This window comes from Thermobia domestica, chromosome 1 (assembly GCF_964235325.1).
Source record: "Thermobia domestica chromosome 1, izTheDome1.hap1.1, whole genome shotgun sequence".
NCBI classification, from domain to species: domain Eukaryota; kingdom Metazoa; phylum Arthropoda; class Insecta; order Zygentoma; family Lepismatidae; genus Thermobia; species Thermobia domestica.
The window spans coordinates 230,121,379-230,131,982 of record NC_137454.1 but is presented as its reverse complement, the minus strand read 5'-3'; positions in this window follow the sequence as shown (position 1 = coordinate 230,131,982).

The following is a 10,604-nucleotide window of genomic DNA, read 5'->3' as shown; positions in this document are numbered from 1 at the left end:
TCGGGAACATGCAGAAGCGACTGGTGTAGAAAATAAAATTAGTTTCAATTTTCACCACCAGAGGTAATTCTAGCGCTGTACAACACCAAGTAAGTGTGGCGTGGAAGGAAAAAACAACTACTGATGCTAAATGATAAAAAAAAAAAAAAAAAAGCTGTGATTACCTCTCCTGTAGATCTCGTGGCATTGATTACCAATGCTATTAATACCCCGTGGTCAGTGGCGGATTTACGGGGGAGGGAGCTTTTGAGCTGAAGCGTCCCTTTAAAAATCTTGGATATCTTACAAAAACGAAATTAAATGTTAGTCTTTCCTGTATTCATAAACTGCAAGCTCCCCCCAAAATTCCAGAAAAAGTTTAGTGTCAAGTATCGCCTCTGAAACTATTGTGTTTCTGTTCAGTGTTAAGTACAGTAAGTGTGTTATGGATGACAAATGACATTATTGACATTCAATGAAAGAAAGGCCTAATTATGCCCCCTGCGACGCGTGGCATTGATTTGCACTCCTATTGATAATCCAGTGGTAGTGATGTGTTATAGGCGATGATGGTGAAGTGGGGTTCTGCCCAAAGACAGGTGAAGATCCTTGGGCAAGGGAAACCCATGATGCTAGAATGGGATAATGATGTTCTAAGGACGGGACCTACAGGTTAACATGGGATCCGACTCAAGTGTGTGTCTACCGGAAATCGAACCCGGGCCCCCTTGATCACAAGGCAAAGAATGTGGGAAGAAAAAAAGAAGGAAACATCATCGGATCACCATCAATTCCCTTCTTGCACATAGTGGCGCCCCAACTCGTATCACTGAAACACATGCAGGAGTGAGTAAGCACCTGGAGAGATAATTACAGCCTTTTTTATCATTTAGCATCACTAGTGTCGTTTTTCTTCCACGCTGCACTTACTTGGCGCCGTACAGCGCCACATTTACCTCTGGTAGCGAAAATTGGATCTAATTTTGTTTTCTACGCCAATCGCGTCTGCATGTTTCCAAATATACTCAAATCAAGTTTGTTTGCATTCTGTCAAGTGGTTACGACTCCAGAGTTCTCTGAACAGTGATACTTTATGATAACCTGGTATATCCCATGTTATACGAAATAGTTCCGATTATGAATTTGTGTCCTGGCACCTCGCTAAAATTCTTTCGGAATGCAGACTTGGTCCGTAATTGTTGGATTTCTGTTTAACATTTTTATTCTTAAATTTAAAACATGTAACAGCCAAGAAATTGATATGAGCGTCATAAAAATGCCATGGCAATTGACAATAATATTATGTTGCGAGAACAGCGCCACTAGCGTACGCGGTAATAACTAACCACAAGTTCATATGAAACTGATCTGGTATGAAACGACAGTTTTATTATTTAACCTGTCTTCAAAATGCTAAGGGAAAGTGTATTCTCACAGAAAAGCTAAGGACTAAATACCCTTTTATTACACAGTGGACTCATGACTATTTGGCCAAATGTGGCGGAAGGGTAGACAGAATAACAAAAATGCCGGAGTTCTATAACTCTCATTTCCTGCCCCACCTTTACAATTAAAAACACTATTTATTCCAAAACTCAGTGTTATTTAAAGTCACGGGCCTTGTAGGTCTGTACTTTAAAAATGTTTGTTATGTATTGTACTATTATAAAAAAAAATATTCAAAATAAATTTATAATGTCTAACTTAATTGCAGAAAGATAAATTGATGTACACTGTACACACATACAATTGTAATATAAACAAAACATTAAAGTAAAACGCCTAATTCTTAAAGGTAGGTAAAGCCTAATTCTTTTTTTTTTTTTTTTTTTTTTAAAAGAAAAAAACTGTCGGTTACTGGTAAATGATTACACAAATGTGAAAACCCTGGTCTGGAAAAGAAAAAAAAAAAATCGAAACTTAGATTTTGAAAAAGTCCTTGATGCACTTCTACTTCTCTTTGACAAAGTCGTGTTATTGTGAATGCGTTAAAATTCTAGTTTGTTTTTTAAAGTGTGGAAGCCAGATAGTCAAGAGTCTACTTTATCATGTAATTTTGACAGAAAAGTCAACGAAACACTAAAATGTACAGAATGTAATGCAAACGGAACGTATCCTTTTTCTCCCCGTACAAACATACACCAACCTTACTAATAAAATGCATATTAGACAAAATATGCTCTCAACAAGAAACATTTCCAGGATGTTGCATCGATTCAAGTGAATGTGATGGTGATGCTGAACATAATTCCAGTAGATGATTTTTCTAGGGCGTTTCGGAACCTGTACTACCGGTCCCGCGAATGTGTGATAGAAAAGATGTGTGTAGAAAACTAACGGGGTAATTAATTTTTATGGAATGGTTAAATATATTATTTTGAAATAGTCCTGGAACTTATTGAACGCCTCAGACTCCGAATGTTTTAGTTCCATGCACATATTAGGTGGTAGTTTGTGGTAGGAGAAATTGAATGTATAGCTGTTAATGAAGTATGTATTGTGTGGCAGGGCTCATAGGGAGTCACTTTTTTTAACTACAAGTTACTTCTTTTTAAGTTTGTCACTAAAAGTTACTTTTTTTTTCAAATTTGTCACTAAAAATTACTTTCTTTGGGAGGTAAAGTGATTTTTTCGAGTGATTTTTGTTTTGCATTGGCAGTTTTCTAAGAGAAATATAAAAATAAATGAAAAAAGGCAGAAACTTGTTTCTCATTACTCTTCTGAAAGCTTCAATACTTGCTGCCACATGTGAAACAGTCAGCTTCTCACTTCAGCTTTATTCTTTCCAAAGCACAGTGGATGGTTGGTGGATGCTTAAGCTCTCAAGGTGGGGTTGATGAGAACCTTCTGTGTCTATTCTTTCTTCTATCATAATAGTCGTTTATTTTTCTCTCCGCTCAACGTTGTGTGTGTAGTTCATCATGTTCGTCTTGTGTTACGCTTTTTGTATGTTCTTCTTAAGAGTATGTGATGAATTTGAATATTTCACGGCTTTGAGAACTCTCAATGCTAAGTTACATACAATGTTTGGGATGAAGAAATTCGGAAATAGGCCAGAACTGGTTTCACTTACTCAGAAGCTTCTTACATCTGCTAAGTCTGCTTACCGTAACTACAAAGCATACTTCTTGTTCACCTCAACCATAGGTTGGTGGACAACATGGAAATTTTAAAACTTTTCTCTCGCTTGGGAGAGCTGTTTTATACTTTGATAAGGCCTCTTCTTCGTAACTGCATCTAGATATTCTATCCTTGGTCTTCCTCTTCCTGGTTTTCCTTTTGCCTTTTCCTCTATCAGCATAGTGATCCAGTCGGAATGTCGAATAAGATGGCCCAGCATGCTGTTTTTTCTTTTTCCTATTATCTTCATGATCTGTCGTCCTTCATTAAATTCCTTTAGTACGTCTTCATTCCTTTTCCTTTCGGTCCATGATATGCGCAGCATTCTGCGCCAACACAGAAAACCTAAGAAAGGAGGAAGCTCAAAAAGAAGAAGTAAAGAAGAAAAGATTAAACAAAACAACAAACAAAGACAGAGGTGATGGAGAAATTGACAAAGGAAAAAAAAGGGTCATGATGAGATTTTGGTCACTTTTTCATGTGCTTTTGGTCACTTTTCAACTATTTATAAGAGACCAGACCACTATAAGCCCTGGTATAATTACACAAAAATACAGTAGAAGAGTAAGCTTCATATATCTAATATTTATCTAGAGGAATGCCTCGATTATTGCGTTATTGTTGCCATTAAAAATATCACAATAACCGAACCCACGATAATCGGAACAAATAATACCTGTAAAATGAGTGTCACTAATTGCCATGGATTTTTCAATTAAGTTATCTATGTGAAGTATAAAAAGGAAGGGGGGCTCAAGATGGCTGCGGGACAGATAAGTACAAGTAACCAAAAAATTGCCTGCCATTTTCGACGCCTCATTAATTGCGCGCTCACAGGAGAGGAAACGAAATTACACATGCCTGCAAAGCAATCGGGAGTTAGGTTGACCATCTTCCTTCAGTAAACCAGCTTGTTCGCGTGTGTTTGTTATATGACTTTAAAGTGGGCCTGTCAGCTGTCGCATATGACAGGCTTTTGGGGAGTGTGCCATGAACGAATGCACCACCAACCAGGCATTGGTTCCAGAATTTCCGTTCGAGAGATGTGATCCTTTCGGATGAACAGTAATGATCAAATGTGTTGGATGACGAGGCCCTCAAAGCAGCCATTGAGGAGGACAGTGGTCTGACTTGTGATGAACTTGCAGAATGGTTCCATGTAAAACGACTGCAGAGTTCGAAATCTGTGTGTGTGGAGAAGGAGAGAATTAGCTGGATCAAGCAGGAACCGACTAAGAGGATGTTAGAAATGGTAGGGGGAAAAACAATTTTAGATATGGGGGAGAGGGAGAGAAACTGTTTGGGACATTGGCCAAGAAGGAACTGTATAATGAGAGTGCCAGAACGTATAGTGGCAGGAAAGTAAGGGAGGGGCGAAGGAAACTACAATTAATGAACAATATCAAAGTCGCTACGTGAAGATGAAGAGGTTAGCTGAAGACTGTGGAGCATGGAAGCTTCTCAGTTGCGGCAAGTGACCTGCCCACAATGGCAGAATACCTATGATGAATTCGAAATGATATACGACATTGATTGACATTTTGTGATAGAACATTTCCAGTTCTATTAAGCATCGAGAATAAGCAAAGAAATAGAACAGATACAAATAGGTCTACGGTTGAATTTACCATTCATTCGTTCTGACTTCGAAAACTGATGTCCTTAAAGTATAAAGGTAACCAAGAAAGTTCTGTCGCTTTTTCACCCACCACCTTCGAACATCGATGTCACCTAAGATGTACGTAAAATCAAAAAATAGTCTCCATTAGCATCGACGATGACCTGCCAACGTTCTGGAAGGCCATATATTTCATCGCGGTAGAAATTGGTGGACTGTGAAGTGAAGAAGGTATCAAGTGCATTTTGCACCTCTACTAGGGATTTGAACTGGCGTCCTTTAAGGTGATTGTCCAAGGAATGGAAGAGGTGATAATCGAACGGTGCAATGTCCGGGGAGTATGGCAGATGCAATAGTTTCCCATCCAAGGCGTAGAATGGTATCCCGGGTCATCCTACTCACGTGGGGTTTAGCGTTGTCCTGTAACGAGTGGACCCCTTTACGATTCAGAAGTGCTGGCTTTAGAGTCTTTGAGTTTTTCTTGAACACGGCTCAACTGCTGACAGTACACAGTTGCATTCATGCTCTGACCAGTGGTAGCAGTTCACGATGCCGTGAACAGTCCACCAAACACAGGAAGACCTTCTTCTGGTGCAGTGCTGGTTTCGGCTGTTTTGGAACCGGTTCATGGTATGCTAACCAAAGATGACGGCGCCGTGGAGCTTCGTACAGGACCCACTTCTCATCACATGTCAACACCCTGTCCAGAAATTGCTCCTTCCTCAGACGAGACAGCAAAGAAATACAGGTGTCTGCTCGCGTTGCCTTTTGGCCCGGAGTCAAATCACGTGGGATTCATCGACCCAACTTTTAAGTGCTTTCCAAGTTGATAGAGGTGCTGCCGAATGGTTTCTCCACTCACACTGAATTGTAGTCCCAGTTCCTTACATATCTGGCCATTGTTCGCCTCAATTGCTGCCTGCAGATCTTCATTTTGTACATGTGTTGTTCTTCCGGCACGTGGTGCGTCTTCGAGTATTTCGTCACCGTCCTTAAACTTGTTTAACATTGATGCATTGTCACGACACCCTCACAAAAGGCCTGACATATCTTCCGCTCCGCTGCAGCGGCGTTTGACCCCAGTTTGAACTCGTACAGCATACACGCCCTTATGACGCGCTGTGGAGATTCCATGTCCACTCTGTTCATAGGCAAGTTCACGGTATAACTAAACTGCCTTAACCAGGTAGTATTTTGGATGTACCCACACCAACAATTGACCTTCACCTTATCTCCATTTGCATTCAGCTCATGGTGTGAGGGCCAATGGAACACACATCTCCACAAAAAGCGACATAACTTTCTGGTTTCCTTTATAGTATCGTATTATTAGGTGGGTGGCGATTTTTCATAATTGTGATTCATTTATGTGTGATTGTGATTAATTTCTGTGTAAAAATTAATGTATTGGCTAAGTTTCAAATACCAGTATGTCCGCTAAAGTGATTAAGACGTTTCGTTTGTTAGTATGGTATTGTTATGGTAGGTACCGTATGTGATATTCTCTTGTAAAGAATGATTAATGTGTTCACCTTCAATGCACAGGATACCGGCTTTGATCTTAGGCTCTCCCATATTTTGAACGTGTTATAAGAGAGAACAAACTCGGCTTAGAAAGGGAGAAATGACTTTGTGAGTCGATACAGTGATGACGTATCATCCTGCCCAAGTATAATCCTTAACGAAGAAAGGAGGTGCACAATGCATTATTGAGGATGTGCGAAAGTTTGTATTAGAAGGTTAACTTTTAAAAAGAAAGGTCACCGAATATTTCAAACTACCTTTACTGCTATAATTACATGGGCGCATGGGGGGATATTGAAAATTAACAAAAAATTGGCTACTTACCAATGAATCCTCCCTTGAAAAATTTAAAGGTTTTGACGTTTCGGAACTCTCAGCTGGTTCCTTCCTCAGTGGCAAGATAAAAAGGATTAATACGGAAAGGAGAAAAAAGGACTAAAACCAGGAATACATATCACTATATAAAAGTAACGTAAAAAAAGATCCTAAGATGAATAGAGCAAAATGAAAAAAAGAATGAACTGAATAAAAAATAATTTTATTCAGTTCATTCTTTTTTCTAAAATTCCTTCACTTTAGATTAAAAACATCATATTTGGAGTCTGTTTACCCTCTTACATTTTGTTGTAACTCTGATAATAACAGGGTTAGCTTATATCAGGGGACTTTTGAGACACTCTGTACATTAGAGATATGTTCAATGCCTCATTCGAAACGGCACATAATGGTGAACAACTTTTATCAGGGATGTTGAGTCTGTAATTTTGTTACAAAGTCACATAATTATTCCGTTTGTTGTTATGTCTGTCGTAAATGACCACCAACGGCGGCCATATTGCATTTAACGACCTTCTAGACTGAATATTCTTGAGGACTTTTTCAGGTTTGCTTAGAATATGCTCAGCATCATTTTGGCACATGTTTCATTTCTATTGCAATTGGGTCAATCCATACGAAGTGGTCCAGATGTGGTTCCTCAACCATCTCTGGAAATTCTAAAAAATTGAGTGTGATGAACCTTGTGTATATGGTCAATAACATCATTCACGTTGTCGTATACGAATGTTCCTGAATGGCGGCCATCTTTGTTGTCGGCGGAGTGCCAATTTTTGCATTTGCAAGAGTACAAAAATTACAATTGCTCAGGAGATAAGAATCAGACGAACACCAAACAAAAACGAATGTTTAGAGGAGAGACTGAGGTACACGGAGAATATAAACTTTTGCGTCTAAATAAATATGCAGGGTTGCAAACCAATACATGAAATCACCAAAAAAGCTAGAGAAAATTACACTTTTAAACGGGCTGTATTTTGGAATGGCATAAAGTGGGGGGTTCATAAGTTTTGTGCTGAATACTAATGCATGTAAAGATTGTGTAGAAATATCCACAGCTATGATACTACTGGCACCGTAGATTTATGGGGGTCCGAAATTTGAAGTTTGTGATTTTGATGCCATGTTTGAGGCGTAATATATCAGGAGGACAAAGTGCTAAAAATTGCTGCTTATTCCACAAAGTAATTCGGTATGTAGATAAACTATTGAAAAAAAAAATCATAACTGATATCACATGGAGAAAAAAGTGAAGACATGGTAAAAACGCGAAGAAAGCACCTGCGTGACGATGGTCTTATCCCGGAAAAATGTAAATGTTTGAATATGTTTCATGCTAAATCTCAAAAGCTACGCATGGTGCAGCAATTAAGCCCGCTTTTGTTTGTGTTCAGTTGTGCAAAAGCTTGCGAGTGGCGTTTGTTCCATGTTTCTAGCTCCGTGGTCATTGCCACGTCTATATGGTAAGGGGGTTAGCTCCCCCTTGCATCCACGACATCCATCGGCGAACTGGACCACTGTATTAAGGCACTTAATATATCAGCAGAGTAATATTGAAATCCAATGCAATTTACGGAAGTTAGTATGTTCACATGGTTGCGTGTTATATAGTATAGACTAGCCTTTGGCTACCTGAGAACTCTACCCCAGACCCCCGTGTTTGCCTAATCTACGGCTTCGAACCTCTAAAACCTACAATTCTAGCAAATTTCAAGTTTCTTTTTGTATTTCAACTATCTAAGAGATAAGATTTTGTATCACAAGAAAACAACCATTTAAATAACATGGGAATTAATTCATCCCCACAATAGATATCTTAGAAACTAAAAATACTCACTTTTGGCAATTTTCCTGTGGGTTAGTTCCGGAAGTCTACAATCATGCCAAAGTTCATCATTGTAATCCTGCCGAAAGTGCCTAAACATTTTGGAGTGTAGAAGACGTCCCATATAAGTAACATTGGAAAGACTTTTCAGTTCCCCATTAAACCTCTGTACGGTCGAAAATCTTTATTTTTGGCTATTTACTTAAGTAACGGTAACGGAAACATACCAAATTTAAAGTTTTTATTCCAATTCCAAGTGCCTAAAATATGAAATTATAAGTCCAAAAAAGCGCCCATTTAAATGGCATGGAGAATTTCTTCATTCTCCCTTTAGACCCCCTAAAAGTTACAAATATTAACTTTTGACTATTTTCCTGTGAGTTAGTACTCAAAAGCTACAAGGATGCTAAATTTCGTCTTTCGACGTTAACCGGAAGTCCCTTTTATTTTATGTCAGTTCATGTAGTTTTATATTTCGTTAGGATAGATGTAACGCAACTTTGTGAACATATTAACTTCCGTAACTTGGATTGGATTTCAATATCACTTTGCTGATGCATTAAGTGCCTTAATACCATGGTCCAGTTCGCCGATGGATGTCGTGGATGCAAGGGGGAGCTAACCCCCTTACCATATAGACGTGGCAATGACCACGGAGCTAGAAACATGGAACAAACGCCACTCGCAAGCTTTTGCACAACTGAACACAAACAAAAGCGGGCTTAATTGCTGCACCATGCGTAGCTTTTGAGATTTAGCATGAAACATATTCAAACATTTACATTTTTCCGGGATAAGACCATCGTCACGCAGGTACCTTTTTCACTTTTTTACCATGTCCTCACTTTTTTCTCTATGTAATATCAGTCATAATTTTTTTGCAATAGTTTATCTACATACAGAATTACTTTGTGGCATAAGCAGCAATTTTTAGCACTTTGTCCTCCTGATATATTACGCCTCAAACATGGCATCAAAATCACAAACTTCAAATTTCGGACCCCCATAAATCTACGGTGCCAGTAGTATCATAGCTGTGGATATTTCTACACAGGGTGCGAATTACCGGGGGGGATGAGGGGGATTTCCCCCTCAATCACATTTTGTTCCCCCCCAAAGAAGTCAGCTGAAGTATCCCCACCGGGGATGCTCGCTTTCCCCCTCAAACTATGCTTAGTATAACTCCAAATTTCACTGATTTTTGTTATTTCTTGTAAATTTAATCTTCTAGCTGTATTTCGAAATGATCGATGTAAACTGTTCAGTTTTGGTCATTTCTACTTACCACCTAATTACCCACTATTTTCAACGTTGTTTAGTAGAACTATATTATTATAACTACGGTTGTTACTTGCAACTGTACCTTCGTACCCTTCAGTTCGTCATCGTTTGTGAATTTGAATGTACTAATTGCGTATAACAAAGCCACATATAGATTTATAAATGTTCTTAGCGGTTGGCCAAGAAGAAGTAAACAAATAGCTTCTTCTGCCATACTTGGCGAAGTTCGGATATGTCATATTCATCCTCTATATTTGTATCGATTATCATCTTATTTTAATTTTTGTTATAACATGTTATTTCATTTTCCAGTGTACTCTTTGTTAGCACATGGTCTTCATTCCCTAGTAGGTTGTGTGTATGCGACTCAAAAGTTGCATTTAATTTGTGATAATTAGCATAGTAATCACTGCTTTTACAGTTTACGGAAATGAACTTTTGAAACTGTACTCAAAATCTGAGATATAGGTACTCTCTCGTAAGTATATGTTAACGTACACGCTGGGGGATACGCTCCTAGTGAGCAGACATGTTAATGAAGGTGATTTTTAGGTGAATAAGCGAATAATTCAAGATTTGTTTCAGCATTTGTTAATACGACTGGTTCTCCGTGTCATTGTCCGTGTCTGTATAAGCATTTCAACTGGAGCGATTTTTTTTTTTTTTTTAAGTTAACCCTTCATTTTTCCATCTTTTCGCTGTACAGTTTGCTGTCCACGCAATTAATGTTGTCTGAAAAACTTCAGTGTAATGTTTTACTTTATTTGAATAACGTAGCCCATAGTGAATCAACTCATCTTCAACCTAACAGTAAAGTAATTTTAAAGTGTTTACTTTCTGTGCCCATCACGGAATCGATATTTGGAGAAAAAAAGTCGTGATGAGCACAGCTTTAGCGGGAAGTAGAAGCACAAGCTCGAA